This window comes from Thunnus albacares, chromosome 11 (genome assembly GCF_914725855.1).
Source record: "Thunnus albacares chromosome 11, fThuAlb1.1, whole genome shotgun sequence".
NCBI lineage: Eukaryota > Metazoa > Chordata > Actinopteri > Scombriformes > Scombridae > Thunnus > Thunnus albacares.
The window spans coordinates 29,956,799-29,968,750 of record NC_058116.1 but is presented as its reverse complement, the minus strand read 5'-3'; the positions used below and the strand labels follow the sequence as shown (position 1 = coordinate 29,968,750).

The window sequence follows — 11,952 nt, the reverse complement described above, 5'->3', positions numbered from 1 at the left end:
AGCTACAGTGAGTCTCCTGTGAGGAAGATTTATCGTTTTGTAGATGTGACAGTGTAAATAGAGGGCAAAAGTTCATGTGAAGCTTCCCACTGTGACCCTGATATAAATTTCCGTTAGTTTTTCAAAACTTTTTTTCCATACAAAACGCTTGGTAGGCGAGGTAATCATACATTCTGCTCCTCTTTCAAAGAAGCCGCTTTGTAACCCTCCTTTGTTTTTTCTCTGACTTCCCCCCGAGGATTTCTGAAAACTGACGATTTTTCTCTGTCTTGATTTACACCTCTCATTATTCCATGTTTCAGAAATTCCATGCGCAACGGGAAACCTAGGCGAGTGAGAGCAGCAAAAGCAGAGGGGAGAGGAGGAGGAGGAGGAGGAGGAGGAGGAGGAGGAAGAAAACAAAGCCAGGCCTGTGCAGCTAGCAGCGATAGCATCACCGCTCCAGTCAAAGACCACGTCTGTCTCCCTCCGACTCTCAGAAGCCCGGCCAGTGAGAGAGAGAGATAGAGAGAGAGAGAGAGAGTGACAGACCAGAGAGAGAGAGAGAGAGAGAGAGAGAGAGAGACGAAAGAAAACACAGAGCACAGAGAGATGAGACAGAGTGAGTCCAGATTCTGTGCGGTCTGACATGCTGGTGATGACATGTAGACCTCATTAATTATAATTTTATTTGAATGTGATCTCAGCTGTTTGGCTCCAGAGTCAATGAGCTGTCTTCATCTCCTCCATGGAGAATACAGCGGCTAACTAGCTCATAAGCTAACCAAGCTAACCGTTAGCAAACATAGCCGACGCTGGAAGAAGTAGTAATTACACAAAGTAACAATACTCCTAATACTGCTTCAGTACAAAACTATTATCAGTAACATAAACTTAAAAGCCTCATTAATTGATTGTGTTATAGTGTTATATATTACTGGAATATTAATACTGATATATTAATGTGTAAATAGCATGTTGATGTTATAGCTGGTTGAGGTAATTTCAACTACTTTAAATTGTACTACTGGGTAGTTTAATCTGTATTAAAGGATCAGATTTTATGAACTCATGATATATTGTATATGTTAAATCTTAATCTGCAAAATAACTATAGCTATCACATACCAAAGTAAAAGTGAAGTTCCTGAAAACTGCAATTAAAGAAGACATATTCTGCACATTTCTAGCTCTATATTTATATTCTGGGGCTCTACTGGAATATCTTTGCATGATTTCCAGTTAAAAACTCCTTATTTATCTTCTACTGGCCTTTTATGCAGCCCCTCAGTTCAGCCTCTGTCTGAAACAGGCCGTTTTAGCTCCTGTCTCTTTAAGGCCCCGCCTCCTGATGAGCACACTCTGTTTTGATTGGCCGTCCAGAAATGACCTCTGGCTCCTGAGGCCACATAAACAAACTATGTTAGCTGGATTTAATTTCTTTATCTCTCATTCTTTACTCAAAATGGAAACGTCTCGAGTACAGCCGTACATGTTGGAGCCTGAATCTGATCCAAAATATGAGAGTGGACGATGTAAACAACTTCAGCAACAAATATTGCAGAGCAGATGGACATTTATGGACATGCTCACTGAGAAAATAGAAAAAAAAACATTGTAAATAAAGTGTTCAGGACTTTGTCTTACAGGCAGCATTTTTTACATACATGCATCTCAATGACAGAAAATCACAAAAAGCATGATATGTATAAGTACAATGTAAGTAAATGTATTAATGTAGTTAGTTTCATGTATATCACATGTAAAGGACATAATGAAGGACATCATATGATAAAACATACAGCATATGATTGTGTCAGATGAAGTCAGTTCAGTACTGATTACACACATATTGTTTTTCAATTTGAAATGGACCTGCACACATCAGCCTCCGCTGTCTTGACTAAATGACATTTTTCTGTTGTTTGTTATTGACAGAAGTTGTTGAGGTCAAATGGAACAGGCTCAGTGGAGGTTTTATTAAATTGGAAAACAAATTCTGCTTTCTGTAAAACAATGGAGATTCAGAGTATTTACACTATTGATTCTCAGCTGAGACAAAATAAAATTGCAATTCAGTGATGTATTGATGTTTTAGCTTTCTGCTTCACTTCTCGATATTTTGACAGAGTTGTTTTGTCAGACAAAAAAAAAAAAACAACAAAAAAAAAGAATGAAACAAAAAAACCCAAACAAACCACTGATTACTTATTGATTTGCTCCCATTGTTCAGTCTTTATTTCTGTGTTATGGATTTATATGTAGTCTGTTGATGTCTTAAGTTAAGAATCATTTATCTGTTTAGATAACAGATTGTCCTACAAAACTCGTGTCAAACATCTCGCTCAAAAACTAAAAATTCTAATTGGATTCTTGTACCAGAACAGAGCTTGTTTCTCTTTTCAAGACAGAAACACATTATACGATCTACCAGACTGTCCACATCCTGTGTGTTCATGCTGCCGCCACCCTCAAACCTCTGGATGCTGTTTTGCACAGCGCCGTTCGATTGATTACATCAGACAGCTGTCGCTCTCTCCGCTGTGAGTTCTATGACTGAGTCCGGTGGTCGTCAGTGATCTAGAAGGCACCGGCGTACCTGTGTCTTCTTTTATAAAGCCTTGATATCTGAGTTGTTATTTAACATTCTTAGTTGAGCTCAGAGCTGATAACCATGACGCCTCATTCAAACTCTGAACTGGTTTCAGGTACTACGCATTAGGGGTGTACCTGAATACAAATACGTTATTCGGCAAAGCACAACTAGTGGGTTTTATACTATATTTTATTTGTTTTTGGGATAAAAACAAAAACATGTCAAATACCAGCACGCTGGTCAGTTATAGTCGCTATCTCAGTGTCTCTCCTCTGTTCCGCTGTTACGTCTGTCAGCAGGTCTCAACGAGGGGAGTCACATCCACCTGCTACATGACGCACATTTCCTAATTTGGACATCACTGTCGGAGTTGGGGGTGTTCCCCAGAGATAAAGCTGAGCTACTGACACAAGTGAAGTGCTCTCCATAACCTGTTGTTCCCCTTCTCCTTTCCACAAAGTTAGGTTGTAAAAAATAGGCAATATGTGAAAAGTGCAAAGCAAGAATCACCTTTGAAGTTCTCCCCAACGTAGACGTTACCTGCTGTGCTGTCTCTGTGTTATGGGTGTATAAACAGGTAGAGGTCTGTCTGCAATGAGGCGATGAGTAAAGTTTAAGCTCAGTAGTCAGTGCAGTCGTTTATGATCTTCGTAAGGTAGTTTATTCATGAACACTTATTCTAACACTTCAATTTTCTAAAATTAGAGGCATAATAAAAACAAAAAAACGGATTTTTAAGCCTCTTTCCACTTTTATTCAAATACAAATACAAATAATTATGCTGCTTCAACAAATACAGATACAAATACAAATACTGGACTCTCTGCACATCCCTACTAAGCATCTTAATACTAGAATAAACTGCAGAAACAGCTTAAAGTTAGAGACACTTGTTCCTCTGAGAGACTTTAAAGTTTTACTGGCTGATATTCTTCATAATGTTTATGAGTGTGAGTGTGTGTGATGATTATTTGTGTATTATTTGCTCTTAGGTCTCTCTTGCAAAACTACAGACATTTTCGTTCATTTTTCTCCCTCTGAACAATCTTCCTCTCTAAGAGAAGGGTGACCGGGGGTAAAGTGCAGATAAATTAGTGAGTTCATGCAAGTACAGAGTTTATTCTGATGAATGAAACGTGTCAATATCATCAGGATAAGAAATTATCACATGCTGCATATTTAGTGAAACCGCCTCTTGGCACCAAAACCACCAAGAAAAAAATGCTGTTCACTGTTCCTGTCCTCCTGCAGACAGACCGATCCTTTTTAAAAGCAGGAATTAACCATCGGTATCTTAATTGTTTTGCCTCAGCGTGAGTCACTGTGCTGCCGAACAAAACGCAGCTCCATTCGACTATCTCTGCACTGTCATCTTTGACGCTGGCAGACAAAGAAATCTGTTTATCCCCACAAAATGTGTGTCTCTGCAAAACCAATTAAATGCCCATTTACTCAATTGCTTCGACAATGTAGACCCACATATAATGCACGTACAAACACAAATGCATGCACACACACATACACACACTGGACAATTTTCTTAAATACTCCAGGAAAGCATTTAATAATTTTCTGCTTACAAGGGGAATCCCATACATCTGCTCCTAAAGGCCCGGGATTCAATCATGTTCTGCCACTTCAACCAGATTTGGTGGGAACTTTGCTCAAATTGGGATTTACAAGGAGAAGGAAATAATTAGTTACACTTGCAACACCCAAGAAAACACCAAATAATTTAGCACCCAGTGTGATAAATAACAACTTTAGATGTTCTGCTCAAATTTTTTAGCAACCAAGCCTCGGAGTCCCCCATGCTTGTCCGTGCAACCGGTTGAGTTATTGGCACATTTATTCCAACAGGACACTTGCTGATCCCTTCTGGCCACTGAGTTAGTCCTAATATATACTGTCTGTGTTCTTACCTGGCTCCTTAGAGCTCAGAGGGACAATAAGGAGAAGAATAATCCTTGTAATTAACTTTAAGCTGAGAGGAACTCCAGTAAAGAGGTCTCGATGTTGCCTCGCTCTGTCATTCCATCAAACACACACACACTCACTTTCTGAGCAGAGGCATAAGCGTGCATACACCCACATGTGCTGGCGGTGGTGCGTGTTGTCAGGGTCTCATGCATGTGTGCTCACATATATCGAGTTTTTATTGCGAGTTCTTGATGTTCTGTATATATGTGTGTGTGTGTGTGTGTGTGTGTGGGTGTACGTCAAGGTTCCTTTGAAGTCTGGATTACTTTCAATCATAACATTTCTAAAATTCTGCCTTTCTGCAATAAGTGCAGATGGGAAACACAGTATAGTTATATTTGGGGGGGGAATCGTCGTTATAGCAAAATCTTTTGACTGAGGGATAATTAACATTAGGCGACTGAGACGTTTGGTTACGGGTAAGGAAAGATTGAGGTTATGGTTTAATTGCAGGCCTGTGACAGGACGCCATAACTCCCGTCTCCTGCATAAAAATCTGATGACCTCCAAATACAGAGCCCATTACTTCCTGCTTTGGCACTGGATGAAAATCATGTTAAATTGTTAAATATGAACATAATACCTTAGATACTGTTTTTGCAGCCATGGCAACCATCGGTGCTCATGCTAATTAGCTGGTTTTTGTTCCACTTTAAAAAGTTTTTCGGGGGGTTTTATTAATTTTCACCAGGAGCAGATTGGAGGAAACAGATTTTTACCTTTTACTAATCACCAGTTTACTGCAGCGAAGGTGAGTTTGAGACATTCAGTGTGTTTACGTGCGCTCAGGAAACCGGGTTGCAGTCTGGTTTCAGCAGCAATGTGATTTCTAAAGCTGGATTTATAGCTGACAGAATGACTTATGGAAGTCTGGCTGTAGAAAACTACAGCATAGGTTTTGATTTATAGTCTGGAGTCAGATTTCACTCATTAATAGCACCACTGCAACCAGGTGTATATGATTAGGCCGTATTGTAACCGTGTTTAGATCTTTTGTTCACTTCGTTCACTTCTTATTACCGGATTTTTTTTACACTTGCAGTATTTATGTGGTTTTATTCACTGTTAGAGAGCCGAGGTCGCCAATGTCAACTTCACTGTAGCTGGTCGTTTAGCATCGGACGCCCTCTTCCCACACCTTTCCCATATTGGATTAAGTGGTGCTCCGTCACCGATATTCACATCCACTTGACATAGTGATCGGCCGAGTGTGTGGAGGTGAACTTCTCTCTCTCTCTAGCTCCTCTTTTTTCATTCCTGATAACGTTTTCCCTTACATTCATGTGAACAATCAAGTGCAATACTATAAATGTCTTTTAGGAGAGACTGTCTTCAAGTACAGCAGATCAGAACAACTCCGTGTCTAGATTTCTCCAGACAGGGAAAGTGTATCGCTGTGATAGCAGAGAGTTGGAATGAAGGGAAAGATTAAAGTTATTTCATTTAAATCCAACTAAAACTGAAACCGGCACAAATTAGCACCCTCGAGTCTAAATAAGTCTGTTTCTGCAATTGACTATATTAAAATGCATGCAGTGAGGAAAAGCCGTGTTCTGTCCTCTTCACTGTGCTGTCAATCCAAATGATCTGACACACACACACACACACACACACACACACACACATATACTAAAATGAAAACATCAGGAAGCTGCATCTTGTATCGCTAATACAGTTACCAGTAAGTCATGTTTCCAAAACAACGTTGGGGTAGGGGAAATATCTGGTTACTGACCTTCTGCATATGTACAAGGATCTGACTGTAACCAGGTTACTACAGTGCGTGTAAACGTGTTGTCTGATTTCCTGCATAACCCAATTTCTCAGAAAGGCTCAGAAAAAAAAAAAGCTTCCTGCAAGAGTTAGGAGAGAAAATTTGATATGAAGCACAAATGAGATGCTGAGTCCCTCTAAAAAAAAAAAATTATAAAAGAAAATAAAAAACACAATAAATGATTAAACTAAACGGGTGTAAAATACTGAACCTCTTGGCTGCTGCTATCAGAACCAGAAAACACATCATTTGCAGTGCAAGTCAGGATTTTATTTTCCCTTAAGAGGAGCAGAGAAGACAAATTTGAAAGCTTTTGTTGACCGTTTTGGAGTCTTATTCTCTCTTGTGCCGTATCAAAGCAATAGAGAGTTTCAAAATGGCATTTATTCATATGAAAAGAGTGCAGATTGGTGCTGAAATATACTAGTAAATTAATAAACAACTTCCTCCAGGTGGTGTTGGTTCAATGCCATCAGTAACAAACAAACAAATCCACGGAATAAAAAATAAGGAGGACAATAATGTGTATGCACAGCCGTCAGTATAGATGTTAATTGCTCCGAGATGATATGCATGCATCTGAAGAGGTAAGGCTGTGTGGGTGTATGTAAATGTGTGCAGGCAGATGAACCTCAGAGAGGATTTATTGTTTGCACAGTATGACCATATGCTTTCCTACATTTGATGGATTTTTCCGTGTGGCTGCGGCGGCGTATTTATATATATATACGTCTTCTAATAATGTGCACCTTATGTGTGTGCATAAAGACACACCCACACACATGAAATGCACACACCTGCAAATAACTATACTTGCAATGACATGTGTGTGTATGTGGGTGCCTGCGCCATCTGTATACGTCGCCTATGTTTATGTGTGTGTGTGTGTGTATGTGTGCGGTTGAAGTGTAAAGTGAGGGTTTATATGAGTGGTTCTGTGTTGTAGGAGTAAGTTGATGCCGGTGGACAGATAAGGGTCTCTTCAGACAAAGGCACCCTTTGTGAGGCAGGACTGCTCTCAGCTGCTGCAAGACGATCTGCTGTGGCCCCCCGGAGCATGAAATGCCTGCCGTGTCCCAAACCGAGCAAAACAAAGTGGCTCCAGACCCGCTAACAAGAGCCAGGAGCCGCTTCCATACACTGGGGGGCCAGGGTTGGGCTTAGAGGAAAGGACAGATGGAAGAACTTTGGTTCCCCCAACAGTGGCAGGGCAAAGAATAAATAGAGGTTGGTGCTTTATAGCTATGCTGGCGGCCTGGCTGACGGTTGGTCGGTTGGTCCACCACTTTGGTCCCACCTTAAATATCTCGACAACCACTAGTTGGATTGTCATTGGTCTCCAGAGGATGAATCGACAAGTCAAGTCAATATTATTTGTGTGGCCCAATATCACAAATCATAAAGTTGCCTCAAGGGGCTTGGCAATCTGTACAGCAATATCACATCCTCTATCTTTAGACCCTTGATACGAATAAGGAAAAACTCTGTAACTCAGCGGGTTTTTAACGATCTAAACCTTTACTCTTTCACATCTTTTGAGTCTCACAAACTTCTTTTCCAACTCCAGCGTTTTTGGTTTGTGTGTGCGCATTTTTTTCTTTTCCTAAACTTCATCCAAGAATGGAGCTTATGAAAATGTCATGTTGGCTGGTATCATTGCGTGTCATATTCTGATTGGTTGGTTTGTAGTTGTGGGTCGTAGCAGCAGCGGTCACATTGTAAGAATTTGGTCTCAAATTTCAGACTCTGCCAGAGTTTTTTCTGCAGGCTGTTTTTTAGTCCCCAAAGCTTTAAGAGTCTCACGGTGCGTTCTAGGACACCGTTTTTTGGATTGACACCCGAAGATTTCACCACATTGCTCTCATGGTGAAATTTCATTCCAGGAAACTCAAAATCGCATGTTTAGTCTTGTTAAAGTTAATGAACAAGCATGTACAGTACATTGCAAAGGAGGGAGGAGGCCAGGTTTCAAATCCCAGACGAGGCTAACTTTATGCTGATATAGTTGACAAAGAATGAAGTTGAGGTATGACGGGACTATTCTGAAGAGAGTTGTGCTGTAGAAAAGGGGGCATTTAGTTTCACAGTGAAGAATGAAGGTTTTTGCACAAGTGGAATGAAAAGAGATCTCAGGGTAGACCAGAGAAATCTGGAGTGGATTTAGAGTGGGCGAGAGAGTGCAATTAAAAGTTCTCTTGTAAAATTAGATGTAGGTTTTATTGGCTGAGTAGATAGCCTACATATAATTAAGTGAATTTTCATGATGTATCACTCTCTTACAGTAAGATTTTCTTTACCGCTTTCTGTTGATATGGGGCACAGGTCATCAAAGCATTACATTACAATACAAAGCATTTCTATCTAACTCTGTTATTGGCTGCCATGTTGCTTTTGCTTTCTTATAGGTCAGTTTAAACACAATGCAAAAAAATGTAAAGTAAGTTATAAAACAACATGAACAGATACTTAAATAACACTATATAGATAATGATAATAATGCTAATAATACTAATAATCAAAAATTGGCTTGGGTGGTTGGTGGTTCATTTATAATCCTGTGCCCTGTAGGTCATTTTATAAGATGCATTGCCTGTGTTAATTACAGTTTTGAAGTTGAAAGCATAGGAGAAAAAAAAAAAAAGGCAAGTCCCTGGTTACCATCAGTCATTGAACTGGAACTAATCGCCCACAGGGTGAGCTATTTCTAGATGTCCTACCAGTGAAACCAGCAGTCTTGATTCTGCATGTGTGTGATGTGTGTGTGTGTTTTGGGAGAGTGGTGGAATGTAAAGAAAAAGGCCCGAAGGGTGGAGGAAGGGGAGGGGAGTAAAATGGGAGGGGGGGGGGGGGGGGGGGGGTGCAGGGTGGGAGTATCATATAGGAGAGTAGGGGAAGCAACATGGAAGTAAATCACTTTTTTTAAATGTTGGATTGAGATCTTAAAGGATAAGGCCCTTTTCTATGTTTTTCTTATTGTCGACAAATGAACCAAACCAACAATCTACTAACAACGATCTACAAACAAACATTGTGTGTGTATCCAAAGCCTGATATATCTTATTCTGTGCTGTAGACCTCAGTTGTTGTCCAAAAACTATTAAAAACACATCAGTGAGCCACTGGATAACATATTCCTTCATTATGAAGAGTTTAGTTAACGTGGTTTATTTAGAAATGCCTCCAAAGACTAATAACAGCGATCACGTTTTCGGTCTCTGGAGAGTAGTTCTGTGTACTGCAGACGCCACTGAGAATGTGAGGGAAGGCGGTTCCATTTACACTGCTTCACTAGCTTGCTGTGCTACATATCACAAATGTAAATTTTTCAAAGAACTTCAGTACAAAGTAAAGAGGCTGGGATATGTAGCACATCAAGCTAGTGAAGCAGTGTAAACGGGACTTCCTTCCCACTCTCTCCTACTCTCCAGAGACTGAAAACGTGAGCGCTGTTATTAGTCTTAGCAGGCATTTCTAAACAACGGCACAGAGGAATAAGATATATCAGACTCTGGATACACACACAATACTTGTTAGTCGATCAGTTCATTGCTGGTTTGGCTCCAAACATGAGATTTGTTGACAATAAGAAAAATATAGAAAATCACCAGCTTAATCCTTTGAGAGGATGACAGGGCTGAAACTCAAACTCAAAGAAAGGAGAGAGGTTTATAAATATGAAATAAACTAGACTGCACAGCTGCAGGGAGGATTGGCAACCTTTGACCCATTATTTTCTGTTTATCATTTCATGTAAATTCCAGAGAAGTCAATAGGCTCTTTCAAACAAACTGTTCATTCCATAACATTAATATAATTATATTAACAAATTAACATTAACAAAATCAAATGCCATTAATGTTCCAGCAACAGCAGCAGCTTCTGTGCTCAGAGAAGCCATGCTTATAATACACCAGTATGTTCAACTAGCTGTAATGTTATTAAGCTTTGAGCAGACACATTGCTGTATGATTGCTGCTATTGTCATGGACAGACATCTCATGGAACCTGGACGTTTCAGTCACTCAGTGGATCTTGAAGTTCAGCTGAAATTAATCTGCCTTTTTTGTCTGCTACAGCAACATATCTGCTCTGTAAATCTATTGTCCCGTGTTCTCCTTTGAGAAAAAATTCAGAAACCAAAAGGAAGAAATTTATATTTTAAATCCTTTGATTTCTCACTGAAATATTGGATACAGCCAATCAAATCTTTCATAACGCAATAATGTAGCGTTCTATCGTAGGCAGAGCAGACGGTCACACTGAGCCTGATTGCATCCTGCTACACAGACTCTGAATAACGACCCGCATCAGCTTTCCTGCTAAAGTCTCCTTCTTATCTAACATACAAACATAAACACACATCTTGTCCTGCACCTCAGCTTGTTGAACGAACCACCAAATAAACATTCACTGTGAGAAAAGTGCTAACGTCAGTCAGCAGGCTAGGTAGCTAATTAGCTTCTCGGCTGCAGCACATTGAACATCTCACTTTGAACCTGCCAGATGCCGGTTTTACTCTTCAAGACTGCTAGCAACACACTATTCACTTTGTCTCCATTCTGTACAGAGTAACACTAGCTACCAGCAACCCCCACTCACCCCTCACTTGTTAAGTGAAAAACAACTTAAGCAACAAACAACATAAAATGGTACCATTATTTCGTGAATGTGGTGATTGATTGTTATGTGGTTTTCCTGTTGATCATTGAGGAGTGAATCCGATGTTTAAGCCAATGTTGTAACTACCATAATAAAGGAAAAGGCAATTTAATTTTATAGGCGAAGCAGAAATAGTGACTTTTAAAGCTGGTTTTTTATTGTTGTTGTTTATTTACAGGGGACTTTAATGAAGGTCCTCTTCATTACTAGTATTTTGTCGTACTAGTATTTTGCACAATTTGCATATAGTGCTGGTAAAAATAATAAGGCACAAACTTGAAGGGTTGAATATTTTTTTATTGAAATTGTTGCATATATTAATGATGTGTGTCTTGTAGATTATTGTAGCTGCTTCAGCTGGAACTGATTGAAGACGGGCCCTGTGGAGACAGACATATAAACTCAGTGTGGCTAGTTTGGTTACCTCAACATAATGAGCTCACTGTGGTATAACCTTTGCCAAACTGATGGTGGTCCTCAGTATTTTATGAGGAGAATCAGGACTGTTGTTCTGTGTCTTCACTGTGAGTGAAATAAACACCTGGTTGGTCTGCACCTAACCTCTGCCTCAAGCTTCCTGTTTTAAAGTCCAGCCGCTACACGGCCGTCCTTACAGGGACAGAGCACACTGAGTGCATTTTAACCATATTTTAAATTTTATAAATTCTGTACGCATCACCATCTCTTATTGCCACAGGTAGAGTATTCCAAAGATTTGCTGCTCTCACAGAGAAAAACCCAATTGTCTAAATTTGCTGCATGTATATGGGACCATACAGTCGCCATGGCAACTGCCTTTGCTTTTCCTGGAGGTACTGTACATGGGTTTAACAAAGTCTGTATACCATATAAAATTTTACATTGAATAAACAATATATATATATATATATGTATGTATATACAGGTAATTCATGTTTTTTCACACTTTGAACATCCAGTGACTTTATGTTTTTTAACACTCTTG

General features: G+C 39.7%; 1 long non-coding RNA gene across 1 annotated transcript; it reads left to right on the top strand.

The window, feature by feature from the left end:
- Positions 1–561: 561 nt before the first annotated feature.
- LOC122991698 lies at positions 562–11,548 on the top strand. The gene is made up of 3 exons (XR_006405892.1): positions 562–601; positions 7,276–7,556; positions 11,327–11,548. It is a non-coding gene; the product is annotated as an uncharacterized LOC122991698 (long non-coding RNA).
- Positions 11,549–11,952: the final 404 nt, after the last annotated feature.